Below are 18,081 nucleotides of genomic sequence, written 5' to 3'. Positions count from 1 at the left end.
TCTGAGCCAGCACAAGGCCTAGGCACTGCATAAGTACATCCTTATTACTAGTGTTACAGTAGCTCTGAGAAGCTCCAACCAAGATCAGGACTATATTGTGCTAGACATTGTACATACACATATAGCAAATTTCCAACTGAAACTTTTTTTGGAGGGAAAAAAATGCCCTTTCAAGTCAATGAACATTTTGTGGATTGGTGTCAATGTCAGTGAATTGTTCCAGCTTGGGAGGTGGGGAAGCATATAAAAATTCCAAAATATTAAAATGAAATATCTTGATTTTTTAATTTCAGAATGACTTCTTGTTTAAAAATGTCCTCTAATTTTATTTTTAAGCATTAAAAACGTTTTTTAAAAAATGCTTAAAATTGAAAAGAAACGTTTTGTATTATGTCAAGCTAAATGTTTTGTTCGACCCAAAATGAATTTTTTGACTTTTTCAATTTGTCAGAAATTTTAAACATTCAGTGTTTGGTTGATCCAAACCTGTTTGTTTTATTTTTGTTTCTATTATTTTCACAGCTCTAATTAAAGCTATTTCTAGCATATAATGCAGATTCACTGCATACAATGTGTGACATGGCAACCCATATTCTGCATAGTTGTATGATTATGGCATAATTCTGATTCATTTTGTACAAGATGGGTCATGTAATGTGTCACTGGAAAAGGTATGATTTGCTGAGTATGATTATCTTATTTGTATGTATGTATCATTTGTATCTGAAGTTATGAATATTGACTATGAATCTGTATTTCAAATGTGCTTACTCTGGAGAATATCCACAGCCAGCCTTTCAGATACAACAATGATGAAGCTAGACACTACTAATGGCTCATCAACAAAGACAATGGGCTGTGGAAAAGCTTAGCCTTCCTGTGAATGTTTCAGCTGGCCTGTAAGTAATAGCTGCTATGACTCAGCAAGGGCATGTGACCAGACCACATGACACTGAACGCCATTTTGGGTACCTGTATTTTTCCACAAACTGGGCTGGGAACTGTTTTTGGAACAAAGGGTTCCCATTATATGTTAAATCTATATAAGGTGGGGTGTAACATCACCTAGGGGTCTCACTACCCACACAAAAGAACTCCTGGAAACATCTGAAGAACAAAGACTAAACAGGGGAGAAGTGCTGCTCCCAGGCTAAAGGGATTTCTAGCCTGTGTATGGAAACCTGGTGGACCTCTTGTATCATCAGCCAGAGTGAGAGATTGCTCACTCATACCAAATCTCTCTAGTATTTTAGGCTTAGTTTGCAGTTTTGTTTATTTACTAGGTAATCTGCTTAGACCTGTTTGCTATCACTTGTAATCACTTAACATCTATATTTTTGTAGTTAATAAACTTGTATTTTGCTTTATCTAAACCAGTGTACCTTTGAGTGAAGTGTGTGGGGAAAAATCTCAGGTTGGTTAACAAGGGTTTGTTGCATATTAATCTCCAGATTGAGGGAGGGGTGAACTATATATGAGCGTACATTGTACAGATCCCAGTGCAGTGCAAGACGGTATAATTTGGGGTTTATACCACCGGGGGGGGGTGTCTGGGGAGCTGGGACATTGGCTGTGGTCTGCTGTTTGCACTCAGGTAGTTCAGTTTGGGTGAGTGGTGCCATCTGCTGTCATGTTGGGTGATACAGCCAGCCTCACCAGGCCCTGTTATCTCTAACAAAGCACTATGAGCACGGCCAACCCAGCTGGGTGGTTAGAGGGGCACAGTGGTTTCCATGGCTCCCAGACTTCACCCCGGGAGTGACAACCCATCATACAATGTACCAATGAAAATGTTACTCCTGGGGGAATTCTGTGCACACACATAATTAATGAGCCATGCATATTGTTTATTATTTTGTGCAGAAAAAACCTTGTGATGGAAAGTTGCTGCAGTTCTGATTTTTGATCACCAGAGGGTGCTGTGGCAATAGAACAGAGTAGCAGCTCCCTGCCAGCTAGGGAAGAGAAAGAGCCTGCCTTCTTAACCGTGCCATCTGGCCAGGTCAGGAGATAGGGGCTATGGGGAGACAGACAGCATGGGGCTGCTGGAGGGTCAGACGGGCTCATAAGGGCTAATGAGGGAGGACAGAGTGGGGCAGGGGATGAATGGGAGTGGAGGCGCAGGGCCACATGGGGGTGGGATACAGGAACACATAGGGATGGGGGGCTAAATTCCCTGTAAGCTGCGCAGCTATGCAGCAGCCTATTTAGTGTCATGCAGGTGCTCAAGGAACCCGCCCAGGTACCTGCCAGGGGCAGGGCATGCCTCCTGGGTCCCCACCTAGCCTGGCCTCCAACCTGAAGGGGCATGGGGCAACCCTCCCCCAGTCCCAACACTGCTTCAGCGTGTCCTGGGCCAGCCCCAAGAACTGCTGGAGTGGCCTGGACCCAGTCACGGAAAGGGTGCCCAGACCTGCTGGGGTGGCATGGCCAGAGCAGCCCGGACCAAGCCGGAGTGTCCTGGTCCCAAGCATGGCCTTCCCTTGGCATGCACCTGCTGGGACCAGAGGATGGGTGCCTATCTTGCAGCCCCAGCCCCAGAGCTGCCGCGGTGGGGAGAGGCACCTCTCTCCCCTAACCCAGGTGCTGCTGCTGTGAAGAGAGAGAGTGGGGGGGAGTTCTCTCTCCCCATCATAGTCATCAGCATCCTCCTTCACCCTAAACCTCTCATCTCTGGCCCCACCCTACAGCCCACACCCCTAGCACCCTAACCCTCTGCCTCAGCTCTGAGTCTCTCAACCCCAGCCCCATGCCAGAGCCTTCACTCACAGCTGAAGCCCTCACACCTCTGCACCCCAACCCTGTGCCCCAGCTCTGAGTCTCTCATCCCTGGCCTACCCCAGAGCCCACACTCCCAACTGGAGCCCCTGCACTCCAACCCTCTGCCCCAGCCCTGAGCCCCTCATCCCTGGCCCTATCTCAGAGCCTGCACCCCCAGCCAGAGCCCTCACATCCCTTCACCCCAACCCTCTGCCCCAGCCCTGAGCCCTCTACCACACTCCAAGCCCCACCCCCACCATATGAATTTTGTTTTGTGCACCAATATGAAGGCCACACATCACCTCCATAGTGGTGCACATAACAAAATTCTTTCTGCACATGGGAGGGAAAAATTAGAGGAAACACTGATTGGGGGTGGCTGAGTGGGGCACAGAGACACGTGGGGACAGGGGGAGGGGGTACAGGGACACATGGGGATGGGGGGCTGGATGAGTGGGGGCACAGAGACACATGGGGATGGGGTGGAGGTTCAGGGGGATGGGGCAGTGGGTGTCTGAGTGGGGGGTTGATGTGGACAGGGGATGCAAGGACAAATGGGGGTGAAGGGACACATGGGGATAGGGACAGATGTGTCTGATTCAATGGGAGAAGCTAGGGGTCAGCCAGTGTCTGCATGGGGGAAGCACTCTAACAATCCCTCCCCACCCTCCAAAATCTGTTCCATACTTTTCCCACCCATACCCAACAACCTTCCAAGTTCACACTCAGGCTCCTTCCAAGCAATTACTTCCGTCTCCCTCAGCTCTTCTGTTACCCCTGACTCCCCCAAGCCTTTGCACTGCTTCTGAGGGGTGCGGTAAATATGGTTCTGTATTGTAGTTTAAATGAATTATTACTCAGAGTTCTGTATTAATATGTCTAGTAAGGAATCTATTTGTCAAAAAAACATTTCCTGAATCTCTTTTGCTGTCTGCATTATTACAGACATACTTGTTGACAGGTATTTTGAAATAAATGGACAAAATAATTGAAACTGGTGTGATTATATTGTGTTATTTTTGACAAATAAAATTTGCAGAATTTTTCAGAATTTGAAAATATTGTGCGTAGAATTTTTTTGGCACAGAATTCCCCCAGGAGTAAAATGTCTTCAACCTACCTTTTGGTCAACACACCCAGATACTGCCCCAGATCCAGTACCAAATTCATATTAAAAACAACACAAACACACTAAAGCAAAAACCCTTTCTAGTTTTGTCCATTTCCCTTTAGCAAACATTGTGCATTTTTTTCCTGTAAGGGTCAAATCCTGCTCCTAGTGAAGTCAATGACAATTTTGCAGCTGAAGTAAACATGGTGGTTTTTCATTTACTTGCCTCTGTCATGCACTGAGGTCATCACAGTGCCTATCCTGCTGTGGGAATAGCATAAGTTTGCTACTGCACAGGGAACATGAGGAAAAATATTGTGTATTTTTATGGGTCCCACATAAATTGGGCCGGTTCTTTAAACTTTATACTCTGAACAGATGATGATTAATCCAATGAGTCATATTTTGCATCTCCTACTACCCTACATTCTTATCTTTTTATTTTATGTATAAATGACTCAGCTAATTATTCTCCAGTCATCTCCAGAAATCCCATTTTTCCAATGGATACAAGAGGGCTCTGAAAAAAGCATCTTATATTTTTATCTGTATCACTGACACTCTAACATGTTCCCTTTCATGTAACAGTGACATGATTTCAGTGTAACTTTCAATAATGACTGGCATGGGGTTTTCTAGTCACTGGGTAGCCTCCTTGTGCTGTTTCTGTGGATTAGTTCTTGACCAGTCCTTGACCCCTCCTTTGGTTGCTCACCCTGTGGTCACTTGGATGTGTGCACACTCTCTGTATATGTCTCTCTGACCTCACGTTACTCTTGCTTTATGACCCAACCCTCTGGGTAGCTCACTATAGTCCTCCCCTTCCAGGATATCAAAGTCCTACTGGACAAATTATCTCAGACAGTCTTCTGCTCCACTGCCCAGTCTGTGCCACTTTCCCAATGGCCAACAGGGGAACCCAGGCCCATCCGTTGCTCCAGGTTCTAGACCAGGGACCCTATGCCCAGCAACCATGGTCTGCCCAATCTCCACTCTTGTTGCTGTTTCCCTGGGCTCTTTCCTATCTTTCCCCCACTGTCTTCTGGCCAACCTCTGGGTTACCATTGGAGCTTCCTCTGATCTCTGTGGCTGCTTCACCCCATCTTGAGTTCTTGCCAGAGTCAAGGCAGGATCCGATGGCTTACTCTACCCCTAGACCTCTTCTTTGTACCTAGCCAACTCCCCTCCTCTCTAGACAGTGACTGCCCTTCCAGACAGTCCTTCTTGCTCGCCACTGCCTGGTTTTATATAGGCTCAGCCTGTGCCCGCCCAGCTGGGCCTCCTCAGCCATTAGGCTGGGTCAGATCTTGGCTCCCCTCCAGGTGCAGTCTGTGGGTTAATTGGTCCTTTTTGACCTGCTCAAGTTTTGTCTGGAGTGGACAGCCCATCACGGTGACCCTTTTGAGAAGTGTCAGAACCTGGTACCCAACTTGCTGAACCATCTATGATGTCACCACGCTCATTTCCTGTGGATAACATCCCCAGCCCCTAGATTCTGCCACCTGGTCCATGTGTAACACTGACAGACCCTGGTCATCAGCAGGTGGGGTTGAACCTGGGACCTCTGGAGCGAAATGCATGAGCCTTTACTGCATGAGCTAAAAGACACATGGCTGCCGTAGCAGACTCATTAATCTCTAAGTGGTCTCAGTGCCACTAGAGGGGAACAGAGCACCACACCCAGTAGGTGTGTGCATTGCACATGCAGGTGTGTCATTGTCTTGATATGCTCTAATTCAGCCAGAAGTTATGGACTTCATGTGGGAATTACTGGGAGAAGTTATTTGGCGGGTATTATAGAAGAAGTCAGACTAGATGATCACAATGGTCTCTTCTGGCCTTAAAATCTATTAATCTTGTACTCACGCAGAGCCCCATTAATGTGACTTCAGTTGGCCACAGCGGCCTGCGTGGATGAACCAGATAGCAGGATCAGGGTCTAACATGCTCACCGATCGTGTATGTTTTTAGCCCCCAGGCAAATAGGTCATTTGCTCTTACTCAGGCAACTGTTGACTTGAGTGGGGCTTTTGCTAGTGTGAGAATTTCAGGACAGGGCCCTTTGATTTTGTTGCCCAAGATAATTATCCATTGAATTAGCCCTCATAACTAGAAACTGGCCTGAAATAAAGCTCCGCTTCTGAGTACTGAGTGTAAGGGTTAGTTTCACATACTGTGTACGTTTAGACTTAAGAGTCAACTTCATCCCTAGTTTACTAGTAAAAATAGCTGCCGCTGGAGAAATGAAGGACGCAATGCCAAAATTTGTAGGATCCCATTCTTCTCTCCTCTTTGCCCCACTGGTTCCCAATAGATGGATGCCTTTCTTTAAGGACTCTGCAAGGTTCCAGCTCTCCAGAATTAATATCCCTTCTGTTGGGATACCCAGCCCTCTAAATGTTAAGGGCATTTTGATAGAGTTGAGTAGAGAAGAATCCTGTTTTTAGATTGAAACTTACTGGATTCAGTCCTAACCATAGACATTTTCCTCTAGCCCTACTCTAATCCGGCTTCCAAATGGCAAATTTCAGCCCAAATAGTTAACATTTGGCCAGGTTTTTGCATATACTCCCTTGTCTTGGAATGCCACCTTTGCCTGCAGCCCTGCACAAAGGATTCATGTTCTTGGCAGGAATATTCAGATTGTCAGGGATGTCTCTTGCTTGAAGCAAAGAGGACAATAATTCTGCTTTTTTTTTTTTGGTATGTGTGATTGTGTTGGTTTGTATGTGTGAGCTTGGGAACGTTTGCACTTTGTGCTAGAACTTTGTCCCATTATGCATTATTCATAACACCTGCCAAGACTGTCAATATCTATTTATACCACACTTAACCCAGGTGTTCTGTTATTGACTTCAGGGGACTTACACTGCACATGAAGTGGATGCAGATTTTTTCTCCTGACTGCGTTCTTTTAGAAATAGAAGAGAATTCCGTCTTTTGCTGTGCACTGGATGCTCAGGTGTTGAGGAGGACGGTCTGGTGGTTAAAGCACTTGATTTGGGACTCAGGAGATCTGAATTTAGTTCCTACTCTGCCCCAGACAGCTTGTATGACCGTAGGCAAGTCACTTAACCTCTCTATTCCTTCTGCTTGCATGTCTTCCTCCCACCCGCTGCCTGTCTTGTTTAGTAGAGCAGTAAGCTCTTCAGCGTGGGGACTGTCTCTCTGTACAGTACCTAGCACAATGAGCCCGGATCTCAGTAGGGACCTTTAGTCATTATAGCCATAAAATTTAATGCTGCGGTGAATATTTCCCTGCAGAGGGTGGCACACAGTAACGAGGGACCGAATAAAGGACTTCTGACTGTTTCCGTTATTCGCACACACCTGCACAAAATAGCAATTCATTTTTAATATGGTGGATAGGCCTTTGGGGGTTGGCTATATAGAGAGATGCTATATACTAGATGCCTAATTCGCATAGACTTTGCTGCCAAGCTCTGGGGGATGGGGAAGAGCCTCTCTGGTCAATCAATTCCATTGGTCTGTGTTTCTGGGTATCATCTTGGGGTAGTGTCAAATGTGCTTTAATTACTGCTGAGCTCAATGGACCTGACTTAGGCTGTTAAATGTTAATGTGATGTCTTAAGCTAGGTTTGCCTACAGCTATGGGCCCTGCCTACCTTCCTCTATCCCCCTAACCACACCACCAAAAGTGTTGATGGTGCATGTGAGGATCAAGGTTTAAGGAAGGATCAGGGGTATATCTATTATATGTATTGTTCCTACAGGAGCCATGCTTGCCGGAACTGTCTCTCCGGAAATTACACAGCATGAAGGAAGAACTAGCTACAGCTATCTATCATCTACTTACCTGGCCCTCATCACTCGAGTCCCTGAACACCTACTGAAGGGTGCTCACCCAGTCCAAGGGTATGCCGCTGTTCCAGAATTCAACCTTGGGATGCGTTTCCATAGTTCTTTCTACAGTTCTTCCTCTTCGCGTAGAAACTCAGTTCTGTCACCCCAGTAAGAGCCACCACTTTGAAATGACGCATGCACTTTTCATTCTGCAAGCTGGGGGAGAACGCGGCCTGCTGCCTGGGAGGTGTTTCTCTCTGGGGAAAATACATTTGTGATGCATCATTATATTGCTGCGGTCTCACTGCTACTCTGCCTCATTCTGCTGCATGTGCAGAGAGGTAATAGATGTGTGCTTTTGCACAGAGAGCTCTTACTCTTATCCAGCCATCCCTCATTGTATTAAGTTCTTCCTACAACACTTCCTGGTCCCCTCTAGGAACCAGAAAAAGGAAGGATTCCATGATTTATTTCCACCATTCCCTTTCTTTATAAAGTTAACCCATCTTTCTACATCAGGATATAAACCAGCCAGGAATTCAACTCCATCAGTTCATGGTCCTGTGGAGAGATGGGACTGGTCTAGGAATAGGCAGACTAGGGTTTTACTCCTGGATCTGCCACTGACCTGCTCTGTGCCTATAGGCAAGTCATTTCCACTCCTATTTCTAGTCTGGTTCCACTGCGAGTCCTTTGGGGCACTGTCTCTTACTTTGTGTCTTTACAGCTCCTAGCATAACGGGGGCCTGGTCTCAGCTGGGGTCTCTGTGATCTATAATAAAATTCAGATGTTCAATCTGAACAAAATCTTTCAGAACTATTTTTTTTCCAAACCGCCGAGTCCTGTTTCACTGAACACAGTCGGACTCACACGGCAAGAGGCAGTTTCTGTGCTCACTGTTGCTTAAGCCCCTGTCCAGCCAGTACTGAACCTGATAGCTCTCTCAGCTTTTTCTCAAAGTCATGCTCCTAGTACTTCACGGGCTGCATCTGGTGCTTCCTTGCTGCCTTCTGTCCCATCTGTTTCGACAAGCGCTCTCTCCACCCAATAACACGCAGCAAAACATCTCCACCCACCTAGCTCAGTTTCTGACTGACCCTGCATGGCTTGTGTTTTGAGTGGTAGCTCCTATTGTTTCAGTGATCTGTTTCGTAAAGGAGCTTACTTGTTACATTTATCCTGAGTGAAGGGCACTGGTCTAGCCCAACCCGCCACATGACATTATTAACTGAGGGTCGATATATGCACCATTCACACCACAGACTATGATTCCAAAAGTTCAGAGGTTCCTCTTGGATAGACATTCCTGAGTTATTGTATTCTGGGGAGTTGGATGGCTCAGGGGACTAGTAAGGAGTGGTGGCTCCTTTCATATCCAGATTGTGGGTCACCTCCATCGCAAATTGGTAGCGACCAATTATTGTTATGCAATGACTGTTCAGTGGCCTCTGGGCAAAGAGTTCTGGGTGTCTCAGTCCAATTCCCAGCAGGTGCGTTTTGGTGTCAAAAACAGCTGGTGTTGATAGGCACCACAGCTGGAAAGCATAAGGAGCACTTGTAAGTTATCACTCCAGGCAAAGGAAGGTCTCACTGCTGTTCCTGTTTTATGGATAAATACAAAACCTCACACTCTGGGTTAAGCTCTCTGGCATCTTTCCCCAGCAATAAAGTTGAGTATGTGTGTTATGTATGTATTTATGTATGTTATAAAATGTGCTTGAAGCAGGGCCGGCTCTAGGCACCAGCTAAGCAAGCTGGTGCCTGGGGTGGTGCTGCTGAAGGGGCGGCTCTCCGGCTGTTCTTGGGGCGTCACTCCGGCTGTTCTTGGGGTGACACTCCGGCAGCAGCCCTGGCTGCAATTCAGCAGCAGCACCCCTCCATTGTTTCCCACAGCGGTAATTCGGTGGCGACTCTTCTGACTTGGGTCTCACCATAGGCGGCAATTCGGCGGCAGCTCCCTCCAACGTTCCTGTTCTCTCTGGTGGTGGCATATTCAGCAGGTTTTTTTTGTTTGTTCTTTTTGCTGCTTGGGGCGGCAAAAAACTTAGAGCCGGCCCTGGCTTGAAGATGACTTTTCTGTGGAGCCTTGAGTCTGCAGTGGGACTGGAAGTACAGCAGGAATAACTTTCTCTTGTAGGTTTCAGAGTAGCAGCCATGTTAGTCTGTATCAGCAAAAAGAAAAGGAGTACTTGTGGCACCTTAGAGACTAACAAATTTATTTGAGCATAAGCTTTCGTGAGCTACTTGTGACACCTTAGAGACTAACAAATTTATTTGAGCATAAGCTTTCATGGGCTACAGCTCACTTCATCGGATGCATAGAATGGAACATATAGTAAGAAGATATTTATATATACAGACCACATGAAAAGCTGGAAGTACCCATACCAACTGTAAGAGGCTAATTAATTAAGAGGAGCTATTATCAGCAGGGGGAAAAAACTTTTGAAGTGATAATCAAATTTCTGACAGTTGACACGAAGGTGTGAGGATACTTAACATGGGAAAATAGATTCAATTAGTGTAATGACCGAGCCATTCCCAGTCTCTGCTTCTTACTATATGTTCCATTCTATGCAGCCGATGAAGTGAGCTGTAGCCCACAAAAGCTTATGCTCAAATAAATGTGTTAGTCTCTAAGGTGCCACAAGTACTCCTGTTCTTTTTTCTCTTGTAGCTTTTGCATAAACTGAAAGCAGACAGGCAAAAAGTGTGAATTTAAATAAAAATGTGTGTATGGAGGGGTTGGGGAATTAACCCAGTAGTCAGTTTAGAATGTGGTTGGCTCTTAGTTTCTCTGCTACCCCAAGAAACCTCACCAGAGGGTGGTCAGTTTTAAAAAATTGCCTAATCTTTCTCCAAAGTACTCAGCACAGATAAATAAATACTGCAGCAAAATGAAGCTAAGGCATTCCTGCATTCAACTCTCCAAGGTCAGTTATTGCAATTTTGAAGACTACAGTACCCTTTAACGGGTGCTGGATGAGGGCTAGTTTTTAGTTGGGGAGAATGTATATAATCAGGGGTCAGCGCCGTATGGCATATGTGCCAAAGATGGCATGAGAGCCGATGTTTAATGGCACGCTGTTGCCTGCTGGGTCCAAGCCGCCAGCCCTGCTCAGCGCACTGCCAAACCCAGGCTGGGACCCCGGCAGGCAGCAGTGAGCCATTAAAAATCCTGCCCGCCCCGCCCCGCTCTTCTCTGCCCCCCGCGGGGCAGGGTGAAGAAGCTTGATCCTACCGGCTGCTGCTGCAGGGCAGGCAAGTTCCCCCTCCCCCACCTCTTCCCCCAGCGTGCTGGGTCCTCCCTCCCCCTCTACCCCTCCCCTGCCTCTTCCCCCACTATGCTGGGTCCTGCCCCTCCCCCTCCCCACCTCTTCCCCCAGCCTGCTGGGGTCCTGCCCCTCCCCCCAGTGTGCTGGTTCCCTGCCTCTCCTCCTCTCCCCCCTCCCCTACCTCTTCCCCCAGTGTGCTGGGGTCCTGCCCCTCCCCCTCTCTGCTGATGGCCCTTGCGGGGGCAGGGGAGAATTGGAGCCGCAGCGCTCTGGGGAGGAGGCGGAGATGAGATGGGGACGGGGCCTTGGGGAAGGGGGTGGAATCAGGGCATATCCCCCAGTCCCCTGCTGTGAGCCGCTCTGGGCAGGGGGCTGGGAGCACCCCCACAATCCCAGTCCACACACCCATCCCTCTGCCCTGACTCCAGCACCCCCCCACATACCCAGCCCCCTCCACTCCATGCCCTGACTCCTGCACCCTCCTCAAACACCCCAGACCCCTGCCCTGACTCCTGCACCCTCCACATACCCAGCCCCCCCACACCCCATGCCCTGACTCTTGCACCCCCCACATTCCCACCCCCACCTGAGCACCAAACAGGAGCTTCTGCACACCCCCCACATTCCCACCTGCACCCCTTACACCAAATGGGAGCTGCCCAGGTAAGCACTCCACACCCAAACCTCCTGCCCCAACCCTGAGCCCCCTCCCTCATTCTAGCTCCTGGCCAGACCCTGCGCCCCAACCCCCAGCCTGCTCCCTCACCCCCAGCCCTGTGCTCAGTGCACTCCCACCCTCAGCTCAGTGCAGAGAGAGAGGAAGAGAATGGGCTAGAACCAGGGAGAAGGTAGGTACCCACTCTGTGTGGGCTGGCCGGGATCCCAGACCAGCAGCGGGCTGAGCCGCTCAGCCCACTGCCCGTCTGGGGTTCTGGCTGCCTGCCCCTTGCCAGCCGGGGTCCCAGCCGCAGGCCCCGCTCAGCCTGCTGCCGGCCTAGGTGGACGGAACCCCAGGCTGGCAGCGGGCTGAGCGGGCCGGCAGCATAAGATCAGCATTTTAATTTAATTTAAAATGAAGCTTCTTAAACGTTTTGAAAACCTTGTTTACTTTACATACGGCAATAGTTTAGTTATATAATATATAGACTTATAGAGAGAGACCTTCTAAAAAACGTTAAAATGTATTACTGGCACGCAAAACCTTAAATTAAAGTGAATAAATGAAGACTCAGCACATCACTTCTGAAAGGTTGCTGACCCCTGGTATATAATATTCTGTATATGCCCCTTACTGTGCAAAGGCTGCTGTTTACTCAGAGACCAAGACTCCACTCCTGCTGTGAGTTCCAGGCTGACACATGTGTGTATTCAGTGGAGTGCTGTGTGTGTGCAGGGATCTCTTTGTGTGGCCTCATTTTGGGATTGAGTCCCAAATTATCTCTCTTCTTTTATGGCCCCTTAATGGTAGCCTCAAAACCTATTTAAAAGAATATCATTATTTATTTATTTTCATTGTTACCGTACTGTATTCCTAGAGGTCCCAACTGAGATTTGGATCCCGTTGTTCCATGCACTGTAGAAAAACAGAGGTGCAGATTTAGTTTATTTAAACATCTATAAGTTGCATTCCTCACATGGGGGTTCTGTGTAGACCTGGGTTGAACAAAGGGGGAGAATTTAGCAAATTTAAAAATAAAATCCAATTTTCTTCACATTTGGATTTTTTTTCCCCAATTCAGAGAATCTCAACCAGTGGCAGTACTGAAGCCTAATGAATTTATGATTGTAAAGCATTTTGAGTGCAGAGGAGGGGATAGCCTTTTGGCAGAGATCCCATGTAGTATGTGAATGGCTGTTTTAGGATGAGGGTTTGTGGGTATGTGTACACAGCAGTTAGAGGTATAATTTCCAGCTTGAGGAGACATACCTGCACTGCACCTGATTGAGCTAGTACGCTAAAAATAGACTCTAGCTGCAGCAGTTCGAGCAGGAGGAAGGGCTAGCTACCCCAAGTATGTACCAATCTGAGTCATTGCCAATTCATGCCATGGTTGCTACACCTTTTTTTCAGCTTGCTAACCTGATCAGAGCTAGCATGGGTGGTCTCCTCAGACTGGAAGTCTCGTCTTCCAGCTCATGGTCTAGACGTACACTGTCACTCCTTAACCAGAGTGGGGGAGGCACCTCACTGTCTTGTTGAATGTATCTTATGTAACCCGATTAACATGAGAACTCACAGCTGCTAAGGTTCCAGCACCTGGTGGCTCTTGAATAGCATTCCCCTATTGACCCCAGCCACCCAAAATCACACTGCTTCCAGTGTAACTCTGCCTCTGTCACCCACTCCCCATACAACTGCCTCCCAGTTGACACAGTCCTTCTGCCTGAGGCATGCAAAATGTGCTATTGTGAGCAGATAGGGGGATAGATTTTCCCATGATAATTTAATATACACAGTTTGCACAACCCCTCCCTGCCCAATGTAACACTCTGTCCCTCTACAGTGCTGGCTGGGCCACTGCTAGAGACTGATGAGCTGGTTACCCCCTCCATTAATAGACAAGTGTCTTTTAGCTCAGGCAATAGAGGCTGATGTTTTAAGACTCAGAGGTCCCAGGTTCCACCCTGGATAACTTGCCCAGGAGCGTGGTTTTACATTTCCAGGGAGGTAAATGGCAGCCCCACTGCTTTCTCTTGTATTTTAGACGAGAGGGTGGGGAAATCCCACAGCTCTTCTTTTCTGATCCATTCCCTTCAACTGCTTCCTCCATGTCTTCTGCTCCTTGCAACTTCTATCCCCCTGAGCAGCAGCAGATTCACCATCATTAGTCATCATGCTGCCTTTAACCTTTTAAGGGCCATTAAATCTTTGAAGTAAGTGAATTGGTTCCATTGAAATAAGAGCTGGCCCAAATCTTTGCCCTGTATTGGAACTGGGCACCAACCTTTCCCGAGGCCTGAAAAACGTGGCTCGTGTTTATTAAATACTATTTTTCATTATCAGAGGCCTCTGGGTCTGGACCATCTCTTTATAGTTCAATTGTGGTGGTTTGAGTGGTAGTTTCAGTCTGATTCAAACTAGGAAGAAACTGTAAATCTGGGATTTCTGTGTTCTCAGGATCCCTAGGCTGATTGGCTGATGCACTGATTTGTCTGAGCTGCCCACCCAGTGAGTGCTCGACCCTAAACAATGCTGGTTTCTTGCCACAAATGCACAACACCCTGCAGAATTAAACCCTAACCTCCTGATCCTATAAATCCTTACTTACAAATGTGTACTGTTCCCAGTTAGATTCCTCCCACTTTCTGCCCTTGGCTGTCCCTTCTCCTTTCACCCCAGGGGTCACAGTGTCTGGAATGGCTAATGACTGAGAGTGCCAACCTCAGAGCAGACACCCCAAAATGTTGATAACTAGATTTCACCAACCCGGTAACAAATGTGGACTCCTAGATCTCTGTAACAGTCTTATCATGGAGTCACAGACAGTCCCCTTAGACTCTCTATCTTGCCAGCCAGGCAAGCTGGACTGAGTGATAAATGATCATTTATACCAAAAAGCTCAAAATATTCAGTTTACTCTCAGTTCCAGTCACTTACCTCAGATCAATTTGTACCTTAGATCTCACACCAAAGACAACACCTGTAGCCAATCCTGTAACTAACTAATGGTTTGTTAACTAGGAAAAAGAAACAAGAGAATTATTTACAGGTTAAAGTAAGTAAACATATATGCATAAATGAGTTTGTTTCATTCAAAAAGTGACAGACATAGCAATCCTTCAGTATTGAATATCTCTTTAGGACTTAACCCAGGTTGACTCTGGGGATCTCTGCTATTTGTTTCTTAGCTCCAGTCCATCTGAGAGTCCAAACAGCAAAGAGATGGAAAATCTTCATTCGCTATTTTTAGTTCCCTCTTCTGGCATTCAAACTGATGGCCAAGGCCTTCTGCATGTGCTTCTCCATGGGTGGATGGGGCAATCAACAAAACTTTTGCCCTACAATGGCTCATTTACTTTTTGATAGCCCTCCTCGATGGGTGGAAGGAGCCACTCTTCTTGTCTGAGTTCACATGTTCAGAGCAGGCATTTTTACAATTATAAAACAAATTTATATTTTACCTTGTAGCATGGGATAGACACATTCCAAATGAGATTAGTGCAGGCAGCAACCTACAAGCATTTCATAGAGTCTAAACACTAAATATATTCTTATAAGGCTAATACCTACCGTGAGCAAAACTAACATAGAGATGGGCTGGGCTGTTCCCAGCTATCAATTTTTCAGCACTCAGCTGATGCCTACAGACTTGGCAAGCGTCACACAAGGGTGCCCCCGCCTTGTCATGCTAGTGGTTACAAGAGGAGCAGGAGAACTGAGAAATAGGAGTCCTATTGCCAGCTCCTATGTGGAGGGTATGTGTCTACCCGGCAATCAGGTGTGACTGCAGACTGTGTAAACATGGCTGAACTAGTTTAAATAACATAGCAGTGAAGCTGCAGCAATCCGGGGGCAGCATAGGGTGTACAAGCCTACCGGATACCTTGGGTATGTACCCAAGTGATTAGCCCAGGCTGCCACAACTTTGCTGCTATTGTTATTTAAACTAGCTTTGAACTAGAACAAAAGTAATGCTCAGATATGTCTACACATGCTGCAACCACACCTCTGACTGCAGTGTAGATGGAGTGACCTTTGGGAAAGTCAATCCCTTTCTTTGTACCTCAGTTTCTCCAACTGTAACAGGAGGATAACACTGACTCCCATTTGTAGATCACTTTGAGTCAAACTCTGACATCCTTACTCCAGTTCATTAGCAACTTACTTGCAAGAATTGTTCCATTGCCTTCAGTGAGTCTTTTCATGGAGCAAGATACTGTTCAGTGTGAGAATCTGGTCGTCTGAAATCATAGAATGAAAGCTTCTGGATAGTTGCAGGTATTAGTATTCTTTAGGAACACTGGTCCCATCTGTATTTTCAGGGCACATTAGGGTATGCAGATAGTGGGCTATGTTTAAGCATGGTAATTAATTACTACATACAGTCTGCAGAGTGGTCAGTCACAGCTTCCCCACTTTCCCATACATCTTAGCAAGGAAAATAAATAAAAAAATAAAAATAACCTCCCCATATTTTCTTTTCTGAGATACAGGCCCATTTAAACCTCATTTATTATTAATCAGCCTCTTTGCTGCTTTGGTGCAAAATTAGCCTCATTAATATCAATGTCTCGGGAAAGAGGCTCAGTGTAATTTCAGTTGCAGCTCAAGGTAAATGAACTCCTGTCAATGTAAAAAGAAAAGGAGTACTTGTGGCACCTTAGAGACTAACAAATTTATTAGAGCATAAGCTTTCGTGAGCTACAGCTCACTTCATCAGATACATACCGGATGGATCCCATCAATGTGCAAGTCAGCCTTCATCAGAGCCTCGTGCAAGCTGCTTCCTCCTCCACCTCCCCTACCCCACACACATGCACGTCGGAAGGGAAATAAATCTACTGGGAAATGGCCTGGCTGTGTAGTAATGAGCGTGATTAAAAACACTGGCATTTGACAATTGCAGCGCCTTTGACAAACTGCAAGTGGCCTCCTGGGTCTGTCACTTTATGCATCCTTTGACTCCCTCTTGTGGCTGAAGTGGGAGGTGTGTATCTTGACAGGCTGAGATGGGTCCTCAAAGACTTCTGCAGCATGCAGGGCCTTGTTCACAGCCCGATGGGGTCCAGAGGAGTCTTTTTCTTGACTTCCCTAAGCTTGGGGTCTGCTTTGGCATTGGCTGGGAAGGAGGGGATTAGCTTCCAGGAGATGTGGGGCCAGTTTTAAATGCAAAGTACGTGGAATTGATTTGTGGAAGTACACCCTGTCAGAGGGTAGGCCTATTCTGGAGCTGGAGCGGATGTTCCCAGCTCGCGTAGACATACTCACGCTAGCTCTGATGGAATTAGTGTGCTAAAAGTAGCAGTGTAGCTGCAGCGGTGTGAGCGTTGGGGAGGGCTAACTGCCTGCGTATGATCCCATTAGAGGCCCTAGTACCTAATCAGGGCAGCTAGCCCATCCTCCCCACTTGTCTTGCCATGGTTACACTGCTAATTTTAGTGTACTGGCTTGATCAGTGCTAGCGTGGGTATGTCTGCCTAAGCTGGAAATCACACCTTCAGCTCCAGTGGAGACACACCCTTAGAGTAATGTGGCACAGCCCTAGGGCAAGGCTGAGGCCTCTTTGTGTTACTGCAATACAAATACTAAGCAGTAATACACTTACTTCTGCTCCATGGCAGAGTAACTGCCTAGACAAGGGCTCTGCTAACCAAACAAGTCCACCAGTGTCAAGCCACCAGTTTGTTGCAGCACCCATGCAGCTGGGTCTTCCTCAAAGTCTCTTGGTCATTTAGCGGCCGCACCCCCTGCCCTTCCTTCTCTCCTCTCTTCCCCTCTGCCTCAGCAATTTCAAAAGGGGGAGGCTGATGGCCTCCCCATAAATGGGCTTATCACCAGCCCCTTTCCCTGCCATCGCATTCCCCCTTCCGATCCGCAGCATGGAACTGAGCCACCCCAGGCCATTCAGAGCAGAGCTGGAACCTCCATCGGTGCCACTGGATTGGGGAACCCCCCAGCTTTCAAACCAGCATGAAATCTTCTCCTTCACTTTAAGTGTTGGCTTGGGAAGGGGGGGGGTGACCTGACCTTGTGTCATCATCTTTACCGCGTGGCTTTGCAATGAGAATCAGTACGTATTGCCGAAAAGATGTTTGTAAAGGAAACATGATCATGTTGTGATGGGATTGGACAAGGGCTAGATGAGGTGAGGACTCTGAAGATTTGGGTTTATTGCCTGCCCTGACACAGATTCCCTGTGTGAACATTGAGCCTGGGACGTCTGGATCTTAAAATGTGAGTCATCTATTTCTCTTGGCCAGGGCTGTAGCAGGCTCGTCAAGCTCTAGTTGGCCGAGTCACCACTAGAGGGGGCCCGAGTGGCACACTAAGCTGGCGTAGTTTACACTGCCCTGTAATCAGAGGTGAGACTGCAGCACACACAGACAAACCCAAGCTAGCTTTGAACTAGTCCAGACGGAATAACAATAGCAGTGAAACTGTAGCGAGCTCAGGTAGATCTAGACATGCG

General features: G+C 47.2%; 1 long non-coding RNA gene across 2 annotated transcripts; it reads right to left on the bottom strand.

The window, feature by feature from the left end:
* Nucleotides 1-6,952: 6,952 nt before the first annotated feature.
* LOC119845465 lies at nucleotides 6,953-15,101 on the bottom strand. 2 transcript variants are annotated; one of them, XR_005289602.2, is made up of 3 exons: nucleotides 14,550-15,101; nucleotides 12,471-12,524; nucleotides 6,953-9,838 (listed from the first exon to the last, which is right to left on the bottom strand). It is a non-coding gene; the product is annotated as an uncharacterized LOC119845465 (long non-coding RNA). The 2 variants fall into 2 exon arrangements; XR_005289601.2 differs by having other exon boundaries at nucleotides 12,476-12,524.
* Nucleotides 15,102-18,081: the final 2,980 nt, after the last annotated feature.

Source organism: Dermochelys coriacea, chromosome 19 (assembly GCF_009764565.3).
Source record: "Dermochelys coriacea isolate rDerCor1 chromosome 19, rDerCor1.pri.v4, whole genome shotgun sequence".
NCBI lineage: Eukaryota > Metazoa > Chordata > Testudines > Dermochelyidae > Dermochelys > Dermochelys coriacea.
Note: the sequence above shows the minus strand (reverse complement) of the source record. Positions and strands in the feature narration are given on the sequence as shown.